Source organism: Numida meleagris, chromosome 13 (genome assembly GCF_002078875.1).
Source record: "Numida meleagris isolate 19003 breed g44 Domestic line chromosome 13, NumMel1.0, whole genome shotgun sequence".
Taxonomy (NCBI): Eukaryota; Metazoa; Chordata; class Aves; order Galliformes; family Numididae; genus Numida; species Numida meleagris.
The window spans coordinates 12,144,974-12,169,883 of NC_034421.1; the positions used below are offsets into that span (position 1 = coordinate 12,144,974).

At 38.7% G+C, this 24,910-nt stretch overlaps 1 long non-coding RNA gene across 4 annotated transcripts in view; it reads right to left on the reverse strand.

Annotated features, from left to right (window-relative positions):
- The window catches only part of LOC110406066, a 113,954-nt gene that overhangs the window by 38,112 nt on the left and 50,932 nt on the right, over positions 1-24,910 (reverse strand). For 3 of the 4 annotated variants that reach the window (XR_002443238.1, XR_002443235.1, XR_002443237.1), the window contains one exon: positions 15,259-15,373. The exons of the other annotated variant lie outside the window; for it this stretch is intronic. This is a non-coding gene — a long non-coding RNA (uncharacterized LOC110406066). The remainder of the gene's footprint in view (positions 1-15,258; positions 15,374-24,910) is intronic. 4 annotated transcript variants of the gene reach the window in all.

Here is a 24,910-nt window from a genome sequence, read left to right on the forward strand (position 1 = left end):
CTGGTGCAGAAAACAGGTTTTCCAAGACTAGCTTCTAGCTGCCTGCACCATCTTAGAATCATTTGCTATACTTAGGAATATGAAAAAAAAATAAAAATCTGCATCTGTTTTACAAAAACAAACAATCAAAAAACTATTTGCTGTCTTACAATTAATATGGAAATCTAAAAGCCATACAAGTGGAGTATTGGCTGGCTTGGGAATTTTTGAGACAGATATATCCTCTTCTTCCAGGAAGACTTTGTTTCTTAATCTATTTCTGGCACTGTATCTGAAAATAATATTTCTAAAGAAAAAGCAGATTTGCTCTGACTATTGAATAAGCATCATTTCTTTGCATCATGTTCAAAACAATGAAAGAGCTAGAACTTGAAAATGGTTCTTCAACCCACAATATAAGCCTAAAAAGGAACACTTAAATATATAACATTTTCATTTGCAATTCAAAATGCATTCTGCTGAGTGAAAATAACAAAGAACTACATAGACATATAACATCATACCCAGATTATACCTCAGAGATACAGGAAAATTTAACTATCTCACTGAATATTACAGATTGCCCCATCTCAAACATTAACAGATGAATTCATTTGCTTTATGAAAACTAAAATTGCCGTTTTGTTCCAAACGACACAACAGATGAGTCAATCGATGGCAAAGCGTAGCCTCACCACCCCTAGGTCTGGAATTTTCAGTTTCAGTGATGGAACCAACTGCAGGAGTAGGCATCAGAGGCAATAACACAGACAGAAAAATGTTGCTAACTAAAACTCCACAGTTTTTCCAACTGCAGTCTTGTACTGTTTAATGGAATCTGATTATTACTGCAACAGTTTTCCTGCAGTAAAACCACATGCAATGTTTTTCACAGATGATAGTATTACATTTCATCATATATTAAATACTATCCTAAAGTACTTGTTCTTAAAATATTATTCACTTCCCTTTCCCTTCATCATCCGCCCCTCTTGTCCATGTATGCAAACCAGCAGTGTTGGAATAAGACAGTTTATTATACTTTAAAATGAACAAATGTGTAATTTGTTTTCATGATGCAGTTGGTAATTTGCATCACAAAAGTAGTAGATCTCTCAAAAATTCTTCACCACATCTAGCACTGAAACTATTCTTTATCATTATCTTTGAAGACTAATCTCACTGATGACACCTTTGCAAGAATGTCTCCTGGTAGCTCTCACACAGTAGACAGGTATATTAGAAACAATGAATGAGTTAAATTTTAATGATAATTTCCATGGCATATTTGAAATGCATGATTTCAATAGTTATGTCTATTAAATGAAAAATAGTGCAACATTTTATTCATGCGAGCTATGGGCACCTCTCAAAATAGAAAGTTCTGCAGTAGAATTCACAGCATCTCCATAGGACAAACAAAACACAGTTAAGCATTTTCTTGAATCAAGATCGTGATCATGTAAGAAGCTGAGGGGTGGAACTGCTTCTGAAATATTTTTCTGATGGTATACTCCAGCAAAAGAAGGTATAACAGTGTGCGCATCTTCCATTTCTTTACAAGCAGACATGCAAGAAGATTTAAGATCAAAACGCAATCCTTTCTAAATCTAGAAAGTACATAGATGTGCTTGAACAAGGATGCTGCTAGGGAATACCATGGTTTGCTTGAAAGGCACATGCTTTGTTCTGGTGAATAAGCATAGGCCAAAATTGCCTCTACGTAATTCTTCCAGATATTATTGAAGAACGCTCTTAATTAATTAACATTTTTCTCTGAAGTATGACAAACCAACCTAGATGGAGAAAACCTTTTGGCTTTACTATTCCCAAAACAATAATATTCCCTGAGAATACCTATCTGCATCTGATGTGTTTACAGAATGAACAGATGATCGGATGCTCCACAAAAAAAAGAAGAAAAGAACAGCTCTTTGAAGAAGCAGATGAGATAGGCCACATGTGATGACAAAAAGGGTTTTAAAATGCAAATAATTATTTTTGCCGTTTGTAAAACCCTTCCTCTGTGAATAATAATGAGTTTACGTATAAATCATATTCAGAAATACTTATGATGAAACTCCCATTCAAAATAAAACAGACAAATGTCTTTAACTTAATGAAATCGCACAGTAAATTATTTCCAAGAACATTCCAATGTCAAAGTAACTCACTTAATTATCCATTATCATAGAAATGTAGACATAATGTTAATTAAAATGAAGGGGCAAAACCATTTCCATTTTTTATTAAGATCCATTGGCCTCTTGAACAGCTATTAGCCTTGCTGCCAGGGTTAGGTGTAGGACAAAAGTTGCCCTGGTGGGCAGACCATTGCACACTGATTTCAACAGCTTAGGAACTGCAATGTCATAATGGGAGGCAATTGAAAGTCTATCTGCGAGCCATTTGTATTGACAGCACACAGGAAGCTTTTCGGCAAGGACCATTATTTCTGCAGTGTATTTTGCAGCTGCAGTGCACAGTCACCTCTAACAATGAGAAGAATTATCCACGCCTGTAGCCAAGAATACAAATACACCTGCGCAGTGTTGGCCGTTGGAAGTGACATTCAGCAAACAAAATCTTCCAGCAATACACTCGTCTTAGTTAGAACTTTGTCAGATTAATTACAGTGTTTGCACACTCCGTTATTTGTTTTAGGACTGGATTATCGTATGGTGTAGGAAGTTTTACCTTCAGGAGTGAGCAGTGTAGCTGAAGGAGAATGGAAGGCCTGTGTGCTTTAGAACGTGCTTTCTCTATTCTGGTTAAAGTCAGCCACTTGGAGGAAAGAAGTTGTAGAAATAAAATGGCAGTTGGGGGAAACTTCTACATTCCCTTGCATCTGTACATTTAATTACAGTTCCAAAGGAGATGTTCTCTTCATGTGACTGACAGCACTATTATAAATCAGCAAGTGGTTTATTGTGAATTAGCTGCAGACTTGCGGAACACAAAACACAAAATAGCAGACCTGCACTGCTGTGGTAAGCAATTACCAAAGCAACAAAACAGTGCTACCACTTGCTGACATTTATTTTTTAAAATTTATTTTTCTCTAAACAGGCTGATGAAAAAACATATCTACCAGGGACACAAATTCTGTTTGATAGTCACTTCCTTTCTTTGCGCCATTCGAAGATTTTTGTATGACTGTAAATAACATGATTTATGTTTGGTTTTCTTTAATGAAAATATTTACTTCAGTGTTTTTTAAGTTCTGGGGAACCAGCACTAGGCCTCTCGCAAAACTGATCTATTATGAATAGAATTCAGTAATTTTGATTTCTTCCACACTGAGCTTCATACAATTTTATCCCTGAATCACATCAGTTAGTCCAGAAATGAATTCAGATTACCATGGTCATTTTTCTTATTTCTACTTTTTAAGGTGCATATCATATACTGAAACAAAACACTGGTGGTCATGTGGTTAACAGGAGCTATTCTTGGTGCTCACTCCTATGTACTGAAGGAGATTATTTCAATTCAAAAGTTCAAAGGTACATATGTTCCATTCTGATTTTTACTGTAAAAATTATTTGAAATTGGTGAATAATATAGGTGTTACATACAGTCTTATTTTAATGTAAATACTGCATTATGTCCCAAAGTGTACAGACTCAAAATTTTATTCATAAAGCAAATGTTCACTTTATGACATTGTAGTATCAGAATACATAAACACCTTATGCACGTTATTATCACTCTTAGCATCACTGCTGATTTTCATGAGTACAGCGTTTGACGAAATTTCAAATATATATTATTCTCTTCAGTCCTTCGAATGGTGAATTACAATTGCTTTAATAATTCAGAATGACATAAATTTGAATCTAAGGTAATAACTGATTTGCGTATTACCGCAGCGCTTTAAAAGTAATCAGGAACCAGGTCTCTACTGATGAAAAAAGGCACAGTCACTGACTACAAAAAGTTTCAATGAAGTGTATGAATGTTTCTAAATTGTTTTTATAATCCTCTCCCACATGGCCAACTAACCTGCCACACTTCAAGAAATTCAGTACGTCGCTGTCCTTTTCTAAATGCCTCAGCTTTTTCATTTTTAAATCAGAATTACTCTTGACCATTATGTGAGCAAAGATTTGGGGGAAAAAAAAAAACAACAAAAACAAAACAAAAAAACCACTATCCTTCCACTTACTCCATAGTAAGCTTTATTTTGTTACTTTTCCAGCTTTGCAATTTGCAAATTACCCGAATATAATTTAGAATTCTGCTGAAGGGGGCCAGGAGGGGAACATACAACAAATTATTTTGTAGCGCAGCATTCACTGCTCTGCTTGGTGTTGTTGCTTTTTGTTTTTAAGGAAAAGGACAAAAACGAAGATTCTTCTCAGCTCTGCTAATACCTGCTCACAACCTTCATTAAGCTAACAAGCAGGGCAGGGGTTTGGAGGAGGGGAATGTCATCTTCCCAACAATTCCATGAGGAATGAGGAGGCTAAGGAACAGCCACCTCCCAACGTTCTGGGGTAGTTTACAGCAAATGGAATGACTCCCACAGCCCCTCAGGGACTTCCCCACGAACCACATCACAGTGCAGCCAGACTGTATGTCTTACTATCCACCCATAACTTTGGGTTTGGGGAACCACGCTGAAACACTGGTTTTCACCACTCAGTATGAGACACTCATGTGGCATTTTATCTCTAATAATCTGCTTAATCACATCTCAAGTTTTCTTAAAATACTCTGTGTTTAGGTGCCCATATTGCAGAGTTTCAGTTTCTATGGTTACCCGCACAGTCCACGTTTCAGAAGTGCCACGGTAAGACAATGATAAAAATGAGCCAACTTAGTATAATACAAGTCCCTGCACATCTAACATTTTTTCCTCCTTTCATCCCTCTTCCTGCACTTTGTAAAGCTCTCTCAGATCTCTCGCCATACGCAGCCTCTTAAGGAAGGCAAACACCTCTTTTACTGAAAATGCCCAATTATTGGACAAACTTCTTGCCTCCCCCCAAGTAACTTTACAACTCCTGTATACATCTAATAATAAGGTGTAACGGTTACTATAGCAACATTCCTCTAGTAATAAATAACACAATCATGCTTCTGATTCCTTTCAACAAATAAAAAAAAATTGAGCACACCCTGGATTAATGGCGTAATTTACTTAGAACTCTTCATAGATCATTATTTATATTCAAAACCATCAGCTAATTTTGGTTCAACATATTCTCCACATAATCAGGACTACACGAAGTAAACAAGATATTCTTATTGCAATTGTGTTATCACCTCGTTTGTCAGAATGCCGCAAGTGACAGTGCTGAATTCAGGCGAAAACATGCTACCCGCCTTGAGGACATCAGTTGGCTTCTGTGGCTCTGAGCTTTCTGTCCTGGGACTGGGCCAGGAGCCACCACCAAGCTCAGGTCTTGTCCTTGCAATCAGGATAACAAAAACTGGTCATTGAGAGCTCTGTATAGGGCAGTGCTTGCATGGAGAGCCAGATCTCTCCAACAAGCTCACCAGTGTGTGACCACATCGTGAGAGCAGTCTCTGTTGCAAGTGTGCGAGCAATGGCATCTCCCAGGGGAGCAGCAGGACTCCACAAAGCACTGTTCTGAGCAATCCTTGTCTGCTGCTCGATCCATGGCCCTGTGCGATCACTCCAATAAATGCATAATACATTTCTGATCTTTCATTACTTGGAAAACATCCAGCTAGCCTAACCATCCACAAAAGACTGTCCTGTGTTACTATTCCTACATTTGCACAATGGGGTTCTGCTGACTGCCTACCAGCTCCTTCTAGAGGCACAGCCAGGTCCCTTCTGCAGCAGGAGCTGCCTGGGAGGTCTCCTGGGGACAGCCTGGGACTAGGATTCTTCACCCAGCAAATTCACGGGCACACTGACACACATGAATTAGTGTATGCACATCTGGGAAAGCCTTGGGGGAATCTGAGGCTGTCCTCCAACTCCCAGTATGACAGCTCTGGTGGCAGTTAGTCATTTGGTTCGCTGTGCAGGCCCCAGGCAGTTCAGTCAATCACTCAGTCCAACTCCTCCAAACACCCCATTTCTCTCCTGCAGGTGGCAGCTGGGGAATTCCTGACCACAAGAAGAACTGGGGACTTGAGAGCTCTGAGCATGCGCATAGCAGTAACCCCAGTGCCCTACTGCACCTAACTGCCCCATAGGACCAAGGTAAGTTCGTCCTTGTATGTCACTCAGTATAAATACCATGACCCCTGACACACACCCTAATAATGCAAAATATAAATAGAACTGGCACACTGGAGAAAATATGCACCCTTTTGGCAGTGTTTAACTGAAGTTTAGTTTAGAAGGATATTTACTGAAGGATCTCAAAGTAATAATAAGAGGAGGTTATATCAGAAACCACAGCTGTACTATGGCTCACAATGGAGGAATCATCAGTTATTATACAATCAAGGCTATCCTCACCTTACTGGTGGTACAAATTATACGAGACGGCCACTGTACACATTCTAGTCTTGCAGTAATTCTGATTATTATGGGTTTTTTTGTTTTGGTTTGGTTTTTTTTAGGTTTGTCTGCATTAGTCTTGTCAGGTTTAATCACTCTTAATCCTGTGACAAGAGGTGAGTTTCACCCTAAGGCCAACTCAAGATCCATGAAAAAAACGTTACTGCTGTTCCACATAAGAGAGTGCATTGACAGACATCAGATTCACTATAGTCAAATAACTACTGCACTTTCCAAATATCATGCTTTTTCAGAAAAATAAGCAATGAACAATTAGCTAATCTCATACATAACTTTTGAGAAGACCAGGTCTGTTTGCAGAGCTTTCTGCAACAAATCCTCTCTGCCTACATGTACAGCAATAGACTGAAAAATCACATTAAGACCATGAATAAACACTACAGACAGCCATATTAAAACCACTAAGGATTCTGCAATGAGTACCTTGTGATGAATGATCATGGACTGAACGCGATCATTAACTGAATGCAACCACATATTGAATGTAACACATTGGGCTTGGATGCTCAGCCCAAGATTGCAATGCAGGACTGAAAAAGGGTCTCCTGGGGATTGAATTGGATCTGCTGCTCATAGTAAGCAATGCAAAGGACATCAGAACAATTCTGGAAGGCAAGAAAATACCTTTTCTGTTTATTGAAGTTACAATCCACTGAAAGGCTGCCTGTAATATAAAAGGGACAATTGCAAGCCACTAGAGGAAGAAAGGAAGCTGTGAACTTGAATGAGAGACAAGGACAGTTGAATTGAAACTCATGGGTAAGCAGCTCACCCTGAAACATGCTGGTGCTACAGAGGCAACCCGACTACAATGAGAAAATGCTGATGTAAAATGGCTGCCAAACACTGACAGGAGAAAATGTCTGCCAGCCTGGGAGCTGAGCCAGCAGGTGTGTTCTCCTCATGGAGTTTAGGAACTTGGTCTGGGAACTAGGGGTGTCCTTCACTGACTCATTTGGCATCCTGAGAAATGGAGATGTCCTGAAGGAAGCATCGATAAGGGCAAAACAAGAAACGAAGAACGACAGACCGTTGAGAGGAAGAATCAGTTTGGCGAAATAAAGGTTTATTTAGCAAATAAGATAAACTAAATAAGTTATCATTTATTGGCCATCTCAAGAGGAAGATAAAAACTCACAGCAACCCTTAGTTACTTGATGTGGTGGTATCCTATGCCCTCTCATGTTTCTATGAAACAAAACCAACCTGACTTCTACCTAGAACTGAGCTTCTCACTCTCCAAGAAAGTTCCCATGCCAGACATATTCTCTCTCTATTATTCTAAACTGTTCCAAGTGTCCCTAGGATGTCAGGTTGACTCCCAACCATTGGGTTGCCTCTTAAATTCTGCTGTGCTCCCCACCCTGTGATGCAGACCAGCTCCAAAGCGAGATGTGCCCATTGCTTTGGTCCATTTCTGGGCCCGCTTCTGGGAGGGTTGGTCTCTTCTGAAGTCAGTTTTCCTAATTACACCCTATGACACTGGCATGGCCTTGACCACCCCTTTCTGTGATTGGTCTGCTGCACTGATCATCTTATAAATATACAGATGCATATAAATGTACGCAATCTGTCTTAAGTATAGTCTTGATAACTATAACCCATTGTCAGTATATGTGGTGTTACAGTATTGGTGGTTGTAATGCATAAGTACATTCACTGTCATACTGTTATTGGTAAGTTTTGTTGAACCTATATTACCACTGCTGCTGTAACACTGATTTTACTGTCTCTAATTGCTGCTACTATTAAACAGTGCTGTACTCTTAATATCCTGCTAATATCTATAATAGCTTGTTTTCCAGCTGCATTCAATTCATTCTATTCAAGAGAACTCTTGAAAGGGCAGTATATTGGTTTGCTTGCAGTGAAAGAGAAGTCTGATCAAAATCACCACAAATACAAATCCTAGGAGTAACAAATGAGTGCTGTGCAATTTTCACTCCTTGTTAAAGCACTCAAAAACTGATGTTCTTTTTACAGGAGACAAAAGAAAAATGCTGACTTTTGGAGTATTAAAGCAACTCTACTTTAAAAAAAAAAAAAGAGTGGCAGAAGCACTAGAACCAAAACTTTTGTCAGTTTTTATACTCTTGGGTGGGACTAGATCAACTTATGTCCTAAAGCTAAGACAAACAAAAGTAACCCAGTGACAAAAGACAAGTTACAAAAAATAGAATATGTGGATTGTTGAAGAAATGAAAAACACATTAGCCTCCGTGTCTAATTCCAAACGTCCTACTTCTGCTTGTGAAGAAGATAAATAAGCAAGATAGCTGCTAGGAAATTTTAATATAACTTAATATTGCTGCAGATCAGACATTAATGCTTTGCTGTATAAGAAACTTCAGATAGTTTAGATAGATTTGTAGCTAATGCAAGTACTCTGGGCTTCCTTCTGAAATACATAAAGCTTATATTACATTATATCCTGTAGCATTATTGGAAATATATCTGAAAATACATTGAAAGTTTTTACTGTGGAGTATGCAAGTACTGTGTACTATGAACAGAGCCTGTGTAAAATGCACTCAGTCATTATTCACATAACTCACACGAATGTACAATACACATAAACAGCCTGCAAATTTGCTTCATTATGCCTGTTAAGATGCACTGATACACGAAATGACCTCCGTTAATTCAATTATTACAAAAAAACAGGATTACACAAAGAATGATGTTTTTATGAATGTGATACTTAATAAGTAGATGTGCAGACTCTGCAGTAGGAATTTCAGTGCATCTGCTCAGTTCTATTCTTGCATATTCTGAATCACATTTCATTATTTTCAGTATTTTTTTCAGTAATTATGGAAACTTCCACAAAACACTATACCTAAATAATTCTTGCAGTTCCAAATCTTTGTTACTTGTATGCTGAATGTATATCAAAGCATAAAATCTCTATACTGTTAGATTGAAATGTTCTTCAACAGCACATAACAGTTTTCCTCTAGACTACAAAAAGTAGAAATTATCTGTTTATTGGGCAAAAATATAATTCTAGTGCAAATGCCGACAGGAGTCATATTTTTGTTCATTATGTAGAACAGCTAAAAACAATTGTGATTTATTTCATATTAGCTGTAAAAATAAACAGTTTGGTATTAATGAAATGTGAAAACAGAATTGTGTAATTGCAATTAGCATGTAGAAAGCAATTTCCATTTGTTTACATAAACATGACTCCCTGCCCCCCTTTTCAGCTAATCCTTAAATCCAACTTTAAATGATTAAAAGAAAAAAGAAAAAAATGCAACTCCTATGAGGGTGTGCTGTAGGAATCTTCATTTAAATTCTGTCTAAGCTACAATAACTGCTCCCAAAGCACCATTGTATTTTCCGTCAAGACCTCTTCAGATAAACCAATTCCACGGAGATGCAGCATTATGCTTCTAGAAGCATTCGGTCAGCAGAAAGAACAACAATCTACGTAAGTCTCAACCCAGCAGAAAGCAACCTTGGCAAAACCTATCCTGGTCACCTCTGGGGACTCTGCTTCATTGACAGCTGCAGGATTTTTCCCTTTTCCTGAGCAATAACCACCGCACAAGGCCAAGGCACCATGACAGGGCATTGCTCCAAGGACACAGGAACTGCTTGGCAATTACTCATATGGGAATCCCCTTGCAAAAGACAAGAACTCATTGATCCCCAACTCAGTGTAGAAAGATGTGGCTGTAGAACAATGGGTCAAGGGAAGGAGGGATGATAACCTACTGCCAGAGCACCAGGAGAGCAATTTGCCCATGAACATCTCACTAACAGATAGGGAGGTGGAATTTTCATTTATTAAGTTTACCAGGTCTGTTCCTGCCAGCAAAGAAAGGTTTGTTCTCAGTTTTTATAATATTTTTCTCTAAAAGGCAGTGGCAGGATTTGGTGGAAATTGTGAAAGAGAGCAAATGCAGTGAAGGCACTTCTCTCAGTAAGCAATATGGAGTTTGTCTTCCCAAGTAATGTGTGATGGAGCCCTGCTTTCATGAAGGAGCTGAATGCCTCCCCACCACTGGGAACAGTGAATGAATTCCACATTTTGCTTTGCTTGCACATGTAGCTTTGTTTTAGACATTAAACTGTTTTTATCTCAACGCATGAGTTTTCTCACTTTCTTCCCCTTCCGATTCTGTTCCCCATCCTTCCGGCAGTGAGCAAGCAGTGGCTGGGTGATGTTCAGCTCCTTACTGGTGTTAACCCACACAGTGTTTTTTGGCATCCAGAGGCTCAGAGGGTTTGATATAACAGCAAATTTAATTAGAGTGTGCTAAACCAAATTTATAGCTATTATGTCTGTTTAGCTACTAACTGGCAGGCTCATGTGTTTGCTTGCCTTACTGTATATTAGTGTCTAGTGCTTGTTAGTGGCAGCTTTTTGCTTTTGCTGTTTGCTGTGCTCCTTATCATCTTGCTCTGCTGTGCCTGGGAACATTTTGATAACAGCAATGGGATGTGCCTGGTCTGCCAGATGGTCAGAGCATTACTGCTGATCCTGTTCTGCTCTACAGGACAGGCTGGATCCACCACGTGAACTTGAGTTGAAGAGAGTTGGACCTGCGGATAAATCCACAGGAGAGCAGGTACACCCCAAAGCAGCCATGGCCATGGCTGCATCCACACTGCCTCAGCTGGAAAGGTTGTGTCTATTGGCCCAACAACACACCAGTATTTAAGGTGCAAGAGGGCAGGGAAATGCTACCATTAATAATACATAAGGTAATAAAAATACGATCCTTTAAAGAATAGCCAAACTTAGTTTTAACATATCTGAAACTGATTTTAACACTGCTACCAATAAAGAGGCTTTCTATAGCCTTTCCTGGGAGATCATCCCAAATAGCAAATCACATTTACAATTGGAAAATTCACGTCTTTTGTTTTTCCTAAAGTGAACTCCACCAGCTTCAACTTCCCATCAGCAGCTTTTGTGATAATCTTTTTTTCTTGCAGACTGTAAAAACTCCATTAGCAAAGTTTTGTTCATGATGTGGGTACTCATAATTTGTGATCCCATAACCTTCTCCTGGTTAACCTCATCAGATTTTGCTCCCAGAATGTCTCACTACAATTGAAATTGAAGGGTAATTTAAGTTGGTTGAAAGTAATTACATGAGTTAGTCAGAACCATAGTGCTAACAAGGCACTTTGTATGGAAAGTCCTGTAGCATCACTAATGACCACAAGCCCTCTAGGTCTCTCAATTTTTACTTTAAAGAGGGCTTTTAGTAGAGGAGCACCCCTGTGAACTATGCTGAGACACAGGTATATTAGTCCCTAATTTTGTGACAGAAAGTCATCTTTCTTTTTCCCACTTCATTTTTGACTTTGCCAGGAGCACCTGGCTGCTATTCCTTTCTCTTTAGCATGTAAAACTTCTATCTGTGCAGCTGGGTGCATGTTAAAAAATGCATTCGAACTAAATGATGACATACTCAATACCATAACATTGAAATTAATCTTAAAGTAGTTTGAGATTACATTTGCAGCTTTACACTATGATTTATCACAGCATTGCAAGCCCTATTTTCTGAACAGCTTTTCTCAGTAAGTGTGGAACAATGCACTACTACACTTTAGATGGGTTCCTGTTCTGATTTTGTTTGGAGATGGACAAAAAAATGTAACTTGTCTCCTGCTCACTGCCTGTGACAACGCAGCGCAAAAGACAGAAACATAAGGTTCTCAATTTAGAAGGGAGAGACAACCTATCACAATAAATTAGGTTAGGTGCTTGTATTCTCTATTTAGAGAACCTAGATCAAATCCTCCCAATCCAAGAAGCAGTTTGGGTGAGTAATAATAAATAATAGATGCGTTGGTTTTAAAAAAAAAAATCTTGTGCACTTACAGCAAGAGATATTTTGGCACTATACTCTGATAGCTTTTCTGCAGCCTCTATTTTGTAAATCAATTACTAACAACGATCCATGTCCCATAGGTGACAGCTGCCATTTAAAAATAACTGGCAATTCTGTTTCAATCTACATGGAAAAAGATAAAGACTAAATGATCTTTAAATAGTCTTCAATATTCAGAAGGATACGAAACTGTCTGAAGTTATTTAGTTAAATCATATACTCCCACTCCATGAAATGTAATATTGAAACAATAACACATAAGAAAAAAAGTCATCAGCTGTAAGCCTTTCCCTGCAATCTCTGCTCTGAGCTTCCTCCCACCACAGGCAGTTGAGCAGAGTGTACCGTGAATCCATAGCTCAGCTCTGAACCTTCAGAGGTGCCTAACTTCTACTGAGACTGCTGAGAAAGAGATGTGGGGAAGAAGAAAGGTAGAAGTTACAGATGGAGATGTAGAGATGGGACTGTTGGGACAGAATCAAGGATTCAAGGGGGAAAACATCAGCATACAATAAGATCCCAATGGGCCAAAGAAAAAAAGGAAACGATGAAGAGCAGCCAGTTGAGTTAGTACAGTCAAGAACAGCTGGGTGATCAGATTGATCTGTCAGTGACACCAGTTTCAGCTGACCTTGTGGAAGATAACAACTTGGCAACACTGAGAGCTGTGTGCGGAGGTCAAGCTTTCCTCTCCTGACTGATGTTTGCTGGGACAGCAAAGACCCTTCAGGTGCCTTTGGATGCTAATTACTACTCTAACAGCTCATTATATTCCCTCTAGATTTTGTGTGTTAGTCAGGAAATAATTGCTTTATAATTTCAAGTGTTGTATGTCATGCTTCACTTTGGACCTGTTTGAAGTGGCCTGAGCAAACAAAGCCCAAAAGTGAGGGGTAACACAGTACGTCTCACTCAAGTGACTGGATTTATTGAGATCAGATAAAAGAGGCTTTTTCTTCACCTACATCTTAAATTTTAAAAAAGTTTTTACTCCAAGTTTCACTTTCAGTATAAAATATGCCCTTGTGGAAGCTGTTACAAATGTCAACACTTTAAGGAGCATGAATTTATGGTGGCATTGAATTTTAATGGCACTATAAATGTCTATAGTAATGGTGATATATCTGTAGCAATAAATTGCTATGGAGAAATATAAAAATAAATGTAAGATAAAAGATTGTGTATAAAATATGTTTTTACATACTCTTTAATGATTAGAAATCATAGAAAACTAGAGGTTATAAATCACTGAAATCTGCTGTAATATTTTACATGCTGTTTTCCACATATAACGTAGAGATACTATTCTTTGGTCAGAAATGCATTAACTTTAATGAAGACTGTCCAGGTGATTTTTTTGTTATTGACTTGAACAAAACTTACTGACATTAAGGACCATGGAAATACCGATATGAATGACCCTCATCACCGAAACCATGCCTGCTATGAAAAACAAAGATATAAAGAGTTGGTAATTCTTCCTGCCTGCTCCCTTCCACCACCCACTTTCCCATTATTCACTCTCTCTCATCTCATTTTGGCTGAAAATGAAGTGTTCACAGGACAAGGGTGTTTTCACAAAATGATGAAAGGAAAACATAAAAACAAGGAATACATACATAAGAATATACAGATTTTCTCTGTACCTCAAAAGTAGTGCGTGATATAATGAATGATCAGTCTGCACTTCCATTAATTCACTGTCTTAAAAGCCTTTATGTCCTTCATTTATTTTCTTAAAATGGGGGCAGCTGAAAATTATGAGATGGTTTCTTGACAGTCACTGATATTGACATCAATAAAGCCTACAAGACCAAGAGTGTCAATGGAAAAAATAAGAACCAAATAGAGCTTGGTGAGGGAAGAATATTAGTTAGGCAAAGCAAACAACTGGAATCTCAATAAATGCTCTAGGCTGAGGCAGGGAGGTGGGGAGGGAGAAGTAATTTGGTGGGTTTTGTGTTTGTTTTTACATACACTACAATCACTTGAAACGCAAGAAACGGGGTTTTCTCTAAATTGCAGTAGAAGGTTGTCCTAAGAATTCATTGAAGCCCCTGAGAGATGGAAGATGACCTGGAAGATTGGACAATGTTGCTGTAATTTATGTGCGTGGAGAATTGTGGTGACTGGATAAAATTGAGTCCATGCATTACACATTTCAGACAAGGAGAGATGAGGTAGGAAGAGATACTGGGGTATCAATAGTTGCAATGGGGCACACTTTAAATGATGAGGTTTAAAAACCATCAGGTTTACTCTGCCTCTCCCTCCATTCTAAGAAAAAAATAATCAAGGGCTAGTAAGATTAATGAGTTGCTTATTAGTGACGTTTCTGTTTAACATAAGCAAAACTTAAGTGAATAATTATTAGCCTAGATGTTGCCAGCTAAATAAATAGTTGCAAATGAAAACTATAACCTGACACAGTATTGTCAGCTGTTGCCATGTACAGGGTTTCAAAAGCCATTGTAGAGGGTGTTCCTGCCACACAGGAATCAGAGCTAGGATGCCACAGTTGTAAGAGTTTTGGAGTAGGGACTGTGTTTGGCTCACAGTATCATAAAAGCTCCCTCAGTGCAAGTGGATTCTGTAGGTACCTATGGATGTTCATGGAAAAATAGTTGCCAGAAAACAGCAGGCTTCAGAGCAGAAAGATGTGTGAAGGTCTCCCAAGAGCAGATAAGCTCCAGAGATTAGTAACGTTGCTGGACCTGCAAGAGCTGATAAACTGAGAACACCAAGCATCTGCCAAAACTGCCCAAGGCCACCAGTATACACTAGCATCAACAACAGATTGTACAGCTTGGACCATGTCCAAGGCAGCGGCTGCTATATGCAAGCAAAGGCAACAAGATTATATATACATCTGATGGAACAAAAGATGCTCCGAGGGACTTTCTGAACACCTACTTGCAAAGCCATTGGCATGATGATGGTCTGATCCTCTGCTTTCAAGTATCCAGCTGGTATTGGGATCCCAGCTGCAACCAGGCAGCTGTGAATGACTGTGCATGTGTCTGTCTGGCTGCAGAAATAGGTAAATATATTGTGAGAGCTGATACCCGCTATTAATAATTACAGCTTGAAGCTGTTAACTGCTTAATCAATAAAAGGTGTTCTAAAAACCTCAGCTATGATTTGTGACTCCTCCTGACTCAATCCGCTGTCAGGGAAAAGGGAAATTACAGTCATATAGCACTGCAAAACCCTCTGTATAGTCCGCATGGGAGTGGGATAGGATCCTGAAAAATACTGTCAGAACCCCCAACAATTTATTGTTTAGTAGTGTTTAGGACTGATTTAATTTCAATTTTAAGGAAATAAGGAAAGCAATGCTAAGTGCTTTTTAAAAGCCCGTCTTCTTGTTTCTATCCCTAAAAATAGAGATGAAAGAGACGTGAAGACTTTCAAACAGCTTATGAGAGGGACAGTGTCAAAAGGGAGAGCATTACTGACCTAAGATGTATAGAGATACCAATTACAAATGCATAAAGAAAATAAAACAGGTTCAAAGAAAAACAAGTTTTCTAGCAAATCAAGCTTTTCTAACTATCTGGTAAAGGAAAGTTGAGGACTTATCTGTGATACTGAGTACAAATTACTGTTATTTGCACTGCATATTCTTGATTCATATATTGCCATCTGGTATCACATCCTTTCTGAAACCTGATTGCGTTAGAAAGAGAACAGTACATGTAAAGCTACATACTCATTTCCCACATCAATCAATCCCTTTGCTTCTTGTGCCTCATTTCTTTTCCATCCCTTGCACGAAAAGCGATGCAATCATATCACTTCTTCAAGACTCATGCAACCAAGATATTTGTAGAAAGTTTATCAAATACACTGTGCATTTAATTGTCCTGCACATTATCACTGATACTCAGGGATACGATGAGTATCAACATGACACACTCTCTGGGGATACGGTGAAGTGGAAAGCAAGAAGGCAAGGTCACCACTTGCCTGCTTTGCTTTCTGCTGCTCAGCTTTCAGAAAACTGGCATGGCTTCCCTGCTTCCTTGAGACATCTCTGAACTTGTCATTGGATGTATTCATTACATAAGAATACAGCTTACAGAGTCATTTATTTACAGCACTGTGTGAAACACCTGGACATTTTTCCCCCTTTATTTCATTATTATCTTTGGCCATTAATTAAACATTTTAATTAACATTAGAAATAGGAGTTGTGACAGTGCTCCTGGAGTTGCTAGAATGAAGCACTCGGCAGCAGAATTCCAGTAAGGTCTAAAGAAGTTTCTGTCCATGTATTTGCATGAAGAGAAGACCAGATATGTTTTTCTCAGTCTTCACCTGATTGTCAGTTTATCTTCTAATTTCAACAGAAGTTTTCTGCATTTGACTACATTTGGCACGTTTTATCTCCCTTCCACATTGGCCTGTGCTTCACAAAGGCAAAGGGTCAAGTCTCCATGCTGTCCATTTACTTTTAAAAAGGCAAGTAGAAGATTTTCAAAATTAACGCCGCTACACTGTTAATGATACATAAATCTTGGCAAGAGTCCCTGGGGAAGAAAGAATCCCATGAATAGGTAGGTGTCAATTTAGCCAGGCTAATTTCCTAAAATTACTGCTTGTGCAACCTAACCCAAAAAAGGACATTGAACATAAACATGAAAACTACCTACAGTTTTCAGTAAGTTAAATTCATAACTGGCACTGGATTCCAAATATCCAAAAACCATGGGACTGGCACAGATATACATTTATCAATTTTGTCCATACCATCTTATTCTACACAACCTTAAATTAGTTAACTAATATTCAGTTGTGTCATGCTTAAGCATTTATTCTAGGAAAAATATGACAGCACAAAAGAAAGCTTTGAGCAGTAAAATCTCATGGCTGAATGAAGAGTATCTGTAGGAAGAGTTCTCCTACAAGAGCCCATCAGGCTTTCAGTGTGGGAAACATTTCCAGATAAAGCCTTCCCTTTCTGTCTGATTAGCAAAAGGAAATATCTTTCTCATCAGTTATGCTACAGACTCAAAATACATAAAGTGACCCATTTGATGACAGTTGTTATAATTTCTGTGGTACTCACATAGCATAAGAGTTCTACGGATGCTTGCCCTAAGATCTGCATTTATAGAATGCCATCTGGTACTTCACACAGATCAAGTTTTGCTATTATCAACATACCACAAGGCCTTGTCTCCCTAAATATAGAAACGTTAGAATTATCCGCAGTTATTCATCTGTTACACTGAGCAGCGCTCCCACTGATTTGTGATTTTTTGTTATTGTTTTCTCAAAATGTATTCACAGTATAAAATTCCACCATTTCAAGAGCCTGTTTGATGACAGCTATATATAGATACTTCTGGACTGCTGTTTTCAGCGGTGTCTGAAATAGAAATCCCTAAGCGGCAATTTGAGAATCAAATTTTTTGGAGGGCACATGACCGAAGCACATGACCATGATGAGCACTGTTTGCAGCTTTGTCACAAACTAGAATGCAATCTCAGTCAGAAGTCACAGAGACATCAAAATATTGACTTGGAAAAAATTTGCCACGCTCCTTTCTCCATTGTACATATATATAGATAATGGAAGTATCTTGGGTCCAGTGCTCTCCGTTCTGTAATTTTTCCCTGAAAAGACTTGAGAAAATAAATTATACATGAAGCTGTTTCCTAAATTTCTCATTAACACCAAGAAGCAGTTAGAAACAGTGTATGGCAGGACTGAGATAAACTGGAGAGGATAACTAAGCATGCCGTGCTGGTACAGCCATGAGATCTCTATCAGCTTGGTGACAGGTCATGTAGTCAGTATGTATGTACGTACATATGTCCTGGTGTATGTAGTTGTAACTAAACCAGATACAGAAGAAATGAATGAATAGAGAATCACAGAAAAACTTCAGACAAGTTGTAAGAGGTAAAGTAAAAATAGGACAGAACAAAAGGAGCTAGTGCTCCACTTCTGAAAGAGAATGCCGTGCTCGTTCCACGTCCTGACAGGTACCAAACATATCTGAGCACTGACACACCTCAAGCTAATTGTGTAAGGATGCTACAGGAAGGGACGTACAATTTAGCAGTGAATTGCAAACGCACAAAGGAAAACTCCTTCCACTTTTATGACAGGATTCAAGGTCCTCAAGAGTAAGAAGTTCAGCCTCAGCTTATGGCTTTGTTTTGGCTGCTGTTGAAGATACATGCCACAAACACTCTTGTCAGCCTGCGGCTGTATTGACATGCAGTCTGGGTTAGTTCTTTACAAAATATGGATTCAATACAAAACTTTTGCACTGTACATCCTGTTTCAAGGCAGCTGTGCTCAGATGGCTTCCAACAGACAGGTTGCTCAAGTTGTTCTTTTCTCCTTTGTGTAATGCTCAAAACCTGTGAGTTGACTAATGATAAACCTATGAGGAAAGTCAATGCTTAATAATACAGTGTTGTTATCACAGTGTACAAACCACCGAGGATATCTGTGATGGTAGTTCAGTGAATTCTGGTCTGATTAGCGATTCAATTACAGCTCAGAAATGTGGGGGGTTTTTTAATTACTCATAGCTGAATACTATTATTCCCATTTTATTCTAAGTATTCCAGATGAATTTAGTCTGATATACTAAAGAATGCGTTACTGCCAAAGAACAATGATCTGCTTTCAGATATTTTTTTTTTCAACACCAATTTTAAAGTCAATTTATGTATTCTCTTTAGGCTAGTAAAGCTTCTCTTCAGCTCTAAATTAACAATCTATACTGGAAATGAGATTCAAATTTTATCTGGTATTGTGCTGGTCAGTCTAACATACTCCGGATGTTAACATCAGGATGGGACCAACCAAATATGCAGGGGTGGAATGATGGGCAAGGGCCTCGTACCCATAGAGCTCAAGGTATAGTGCAGACTGTGGCTGACCACAGAGAACAGTAATGGAAGTCGTCTTTATACTGTGATATAGCTGCATATTGCAATTGCTACATTGTGCTAGTAGTAGTAGAGAGATTTCCATACCTCGCTGTATCACTTTTCTAAATCAAAACCCTTTGTAACATCAAGTACCTTCCAGTAAGTCCATTCCACCCTCCACATACAGAATATCTAAAAGAACCTGATCACACTGTATAGATGCTAACACAGAATGGCACTGTTTCCTTCAATTAACCTTTCTGCAAGAACAACCTGAGTAGTTATTCAAGAAGAAAGAGCTAAGGGATTAACTGCTTCAAAATCAGGCAAGTAAGGAAAGGTTACACTAATACACTCTGACCAACCTAGGTACAAGAATCGCAATTACCCACATCTGTTTGCTCTGTGTGCTTATTTGAGAGAAAGGGAGAAAATGTGACTGAGGGGGAGGCAGTCATATCAGGAGGTTCACGTGCATGATGTTTTGCCTTTAGCTATGTTTTGGAGATGACTAGAAGCCACACTTATTGCTGTGAAAAAATGAGATAAATCACAGCACTTTGTTTTTAGCAACATCACGTCTGCTTTCCCACCCCCTCAATATTCCTCAAAACTATCTGTAAAGTTTTGTGCCTCATTTTTGGGGATTTATGTCTTGAAGAAAAAAAACAAAAATCGTTTAAGAAAGTTCTCACTTTGGACTAATGAAAATCATGATTGTTCAATATATAACTAAATGCACTACTGAATTATTTGAATCCCCATCTTCTCAGTCCTGCTCTGTGGGTTTTCTACATTAAGACAATTTGAAAAGTAAACCTTTAATCCAGAATATATGAAGAAAGTAAAAAATGGAGCCGTATTACTTAGATTAATGAAATAAAGATGAAATAACTAATGAAATAAAGATTTCTTACTTTAATACCTGCACTATGGCAGATCCTTACATTACAGCCCAACTGTGTTTGGCACTGCATGTTTAATTAGAGATCCCTTTCATAAAAGAGCTCTCAATCCCAACAGACATGAATGATAACAGAGTTCCTGATCCCTAAACAAGTTATCTCCCTTTTGGACAATGGCCTAACAAGTGTTACTGCTCTAAAGTTAACCACCACACAAGCCACAAACAGAGTGAGCAGTAGATAAGAATATACGTTAAAAATTAAGCGCATAAGTAAGGGAATGCAGTACTAAAGGAAGACAAAGAAAAAAGCTTTGGTGGTTAAAATAAAGCAGCGAGAAAGGCATGATTGAAACAACACACTGGGATTACTTAGAACAATTAGAGATGGCCCCAGCAGTACATCTTTTTATTTTTATTTATTTACTTATTTTAAGTCTGCAGATGCTTATGGCAGATCTACAACACTGCACCCCTACTCACTGCACTACACTACACAGTACAACTGATATCAAAGACAAACCAGAAACCAAAATGCAATTAAATAAAACTAAGATCTGCAGGATTCAGTTACTATGTCATACCAAGTTACCAGCATACAGAAAGATTTGTGATTATTGTATATAAACACATCTCATATTTTCCCACCGCAATACATACAACAAGGTGCCACGCAGCCCTAATCCAGCTTGAAGAGGCTGCAAAGCCTACTCTGGTGTTTGATCCCATAACTGGGAGCAAATGCCCTGTCCTGGATGGGTGTGAGAAAGGGGTGACAGAGTCCCTCTCATAAACCCCTGCTTCCAAAGGAACAATCCATCCAGTCCAGCATTCCACCTCTATTTCTGATAACTGCTTCCAAAGCAAAGCACTTCATTAGGCTTTTACTTGGTAAGCCTAATTATTAAAAACGTTTTCTTGTTTCTTTTAAACGGAAATTAGTTAATAACTTGATTCTCAAGGGTTATTAAGGTTTTTGTAGGCCTTGGTAATTCACATGTTAATATTAAAACCTCGTTAATTCTGGCAGCCGGCTGAGGCCAGGCAAGCAGCACTCTCCCAAGGAATGACTGGGAGCCCTTTGCTGACATTAATGACTCCAAGAGCCGACCTAGCACCTAATAGTACTTTACATCATCTATATCTACAATCCACTTCTCTTCTGGTGATTCCCTGAGTTACCCAGTGCCCGTGCAACGCCCTCTGTGATAGCAAACTGAAGGAGGGATGATGCATTCCTTCCTATGAAAACAAGGAGATCATTTATGTTACTGACTCATTTCAGTTCTCTAAAAATTCCTTCTAGCAACGTGATTGAATTATGTAATATAAAACCCCAAAAGTCAGCAAAGTAAATTCAGCTTTGTTTAGAATAGATCTCTTCAAAATCACTTCCCAGATGAGACAACACCATTTCCAAAATGTCTTTTTAAAGCACCTTGTAACTTTCACAAAAACAAAATAAAGCCCACCTCAAAAAACCTCAGCCAAAAATTAAATTAAAAAAAGCAATTAGAAGATTCTACCAACATCTATTTGCTGAGTGTTCAGTCCTGGATATTATTTGCACTGCTTGCATTTTTTAAAATATTGCTCCTCCTGAAGCATTTGTAGCAAAGACCAGCTGATTACTGAAGTACAGAAAAACACATTTATATGCACGTTAGCTAACAAACACTTAAGCTTTTACTACAATCTAGATTGATATTTCAAGTAATCACATGACTATTTATCTGAAAAGGAGTGGGGTATTGCTTGTACGATTAACTGTCATCAAAACCATGAACCCTGGAATCCGTCATTTTAAAGGTAGGCATTTAAAATTCCTATTTTCCTTCCCTAACTAGTACCTTGGTATTCAGTGCTAAACCATACATGACCCAGAACAGCTTAAAAGGCAAACTGCAGATGGTGCCCCTTGACTTCATTACACAAGAGGCAGAGTTTGAGGTCAACTTGTATAAGTCACTGGCACATTTAGGATCAAACTCCCATTTGTTTTCTGCAAGTGTACCGTAATGATTTAAATTACTGTAAAATTGTATGCTTAAATACCAAGACTCCAGTTTTCAGGCTCACTGATTTCACAAACAGTGGTGGTCTCAGTTTGCTGAGTATTACTATAAATTTACTTATCCTCAGCCAGTTTCCTAAGCTGAAATTAAGTGAGCACATTTTCTATTCTTTAAACTTACAAGTTCGTTTTTATGATCTATTAGGTAAGAAAAAAAATAAAGTAACTTTTCAAGTTTTCCTTAAAAAATTATAGTATCGTATGTTTACATGTGTGCCTTCTTCATTCTTGGTAGACTGGGCTGTCCATATACATCTTTTCCCTCAGATTATTAGCCACAATAAATGGTTACTCTTTAGATAACGATGATCGTGAGAATAAAACTGCGTTCATTAGCCTGTTCTCGTCAGTCAGAGCTGGTTTTCATCCATTTCGCATTTAACCATCCCTGATTGTCTTCTCTCCAACAAATTCTAAACTTAATCATGGGAACAGAATAATCAAGATTGCCATTTAACGCTGGATTCCTCTGATTTTTTCAGAAAATATTCTTCTTGATTCAGAAATAAGAAAATTTATAATCGTACACCTTCTCTCAATGGTGACCCTCTCCCTGAGCCTAAACCTACTGTCACCTGAGCTTTGAAAATGCCTTCTCTGACACTGCCCAAACAAAAGAAACATTCAGCCAAGTTCTCCGGGCAGCCTGTGCTTCCTTTGGTAGGCCCTAAGGTGACTCAAGGGTTTGACTGTAAGCAGTAGGTGTCAGGAAAAGAAAGTAATCCATCACTGGTATTGATCAGTGTTCCAGCTATTACATTTTCCTTTCCAGAGATGGATTTCTAGGGAAACATGAAATCAAAACACAAAATCCAAAAACTGCACTAGGATTTAAGAACCAGGAATAAGACCTAAATGAAACTTAAATAGTTAAATCCAAGGATGGAAACTTAAAAGCCCTACCTAAAGGGAAAACGAGACAAACAAACATAAAAATGACAAAGAGTAACTAACCAATTAAAGAACAAATTAAAAAACAATCTTTTACTACCTACATTTTTATTATAGGATTCTGCAGGCCTGGGGTTGGGTTTGGTTCTTGTTTCTTAGTGCAAAATAGACTGTGTTCCATTCCAAACCTAACGCCTGTTTTGACCCACAGCCTATGTTTTCTATGCATGCTGCTATCAGAAGAATTGCCTTGGCCTAATCCTGGGATACCTGCTCTGGGTTTGAGCATCCCACCTTGACCACACCATTTTAGCACGCCAGGCCATTAAGCTGTTTGGAACTAAGACATAAGGTGCTGTAAAAGTGTCAAAACAAATTTCAATCTTCCTGATAATAGCTCTTGCTCAAAAGACTGTTTATGTATTCTACCCAGACTGTTGTGTATGAAATGCATACACGGCCTTTGGAGCAGGGTCTGCAGGCTCAACCCTTCCTGTCTGCAGACTGCAAGCCCCACCTCCCCCCTCACTCAGCTCCTTCCTTTCCTCACTCAGCTTTCTCTGCAGCCCCATGTTTCCACCATGGCTCCTACAGCCTGTCATTCGTGCCTGCTGTTCATCTCAGCGAGAGCAGAAATACTGAGCCTCGTTATTCACATCCTCAAGGCTGTTACTAGACTTCAAAACAAAACTGTTTCCCCGTGAGTGCCGTTTCAAGAGAGAAGCCGAGCTGCTTGGATGCCCAGCTCCAGGGGCGGACACACCACAGCGTGGACACGGGGAACATGCCTCCTGTTAACTGGATAGTGAGATCAGTACAGCACAAAAGGACCATGCTGTACAATAACATGCCAGTCTGTCCCTCAGATCGCAGTGCTAGCTTCCCTAGGTAGGAGCAGAACACCCTGGCTTTATAAGTCAACACTTTAGGCTCCAGTCCCTCCTTTAAGCAACAGACACGCAAACCATTGTGGTGGCTCATTTATTTTGCTCCAGCTTAGCGTACCTGAGGATTTCAGTCTCCCTGACCTTGCCCAGGTCACTTAATACTTTCCCTCACTGTGAGAACTAAAGGCTGACACCACAGTAACCCAAATCTGAGGCTGAAACCATGGCAACGGGATCATCCTTCAGGCACACTACCTGAGATACTCAGCACAATTTCAGAATATTCCATTTGAAATAAACCTATTTCAAGCATTTCAATTTGCTGATGCTAATTCCCTCAAATTATTACAATACAGATTTTCAAGATGGTCTCTAGTTCCTATAAGAACTTTTAAGGGTAAGTTCTCAAAGACAGTTGACCAGTTTTCTTGATCCATCAAAGAAGGGGTAGTTAGAAAATTGTCCTAAGCTTCCCTGGAAACAGTGGTACATTAGATTTTCCATGTCCAACTGTGGGCATTCTTCAAAGTCTTTTCTGTGAGTTTCCCCATTAATGCAGAACACTACAGGAAATGCTACCAGTTATGCAACGTGACCGAAGTGATGAAAATATAACAAGGAAAAGCTTTTTACCACTGACCAGCTCCTTTCAGTTTCATTCATTTTAATGTTATTTGCAGCAATAAAAAGTGCAAGAATTTCAGACAGGACTGTGATTTTCATGTGATGCTTTAAGCAACCAGTAATCAAGAGAAAAAGAAAACGTAGCCCTCCTCTTCAAGCTTTTCTACAGGCTATATGGTAATTAATCGCAGATCTGCCTACATTTTATCAGGCGTGTATAAAAGAATGTGGGGATCACAGTGTGTTATGTCCCGTGGATAATCTCAGAATCCTAACAGATTCATACAG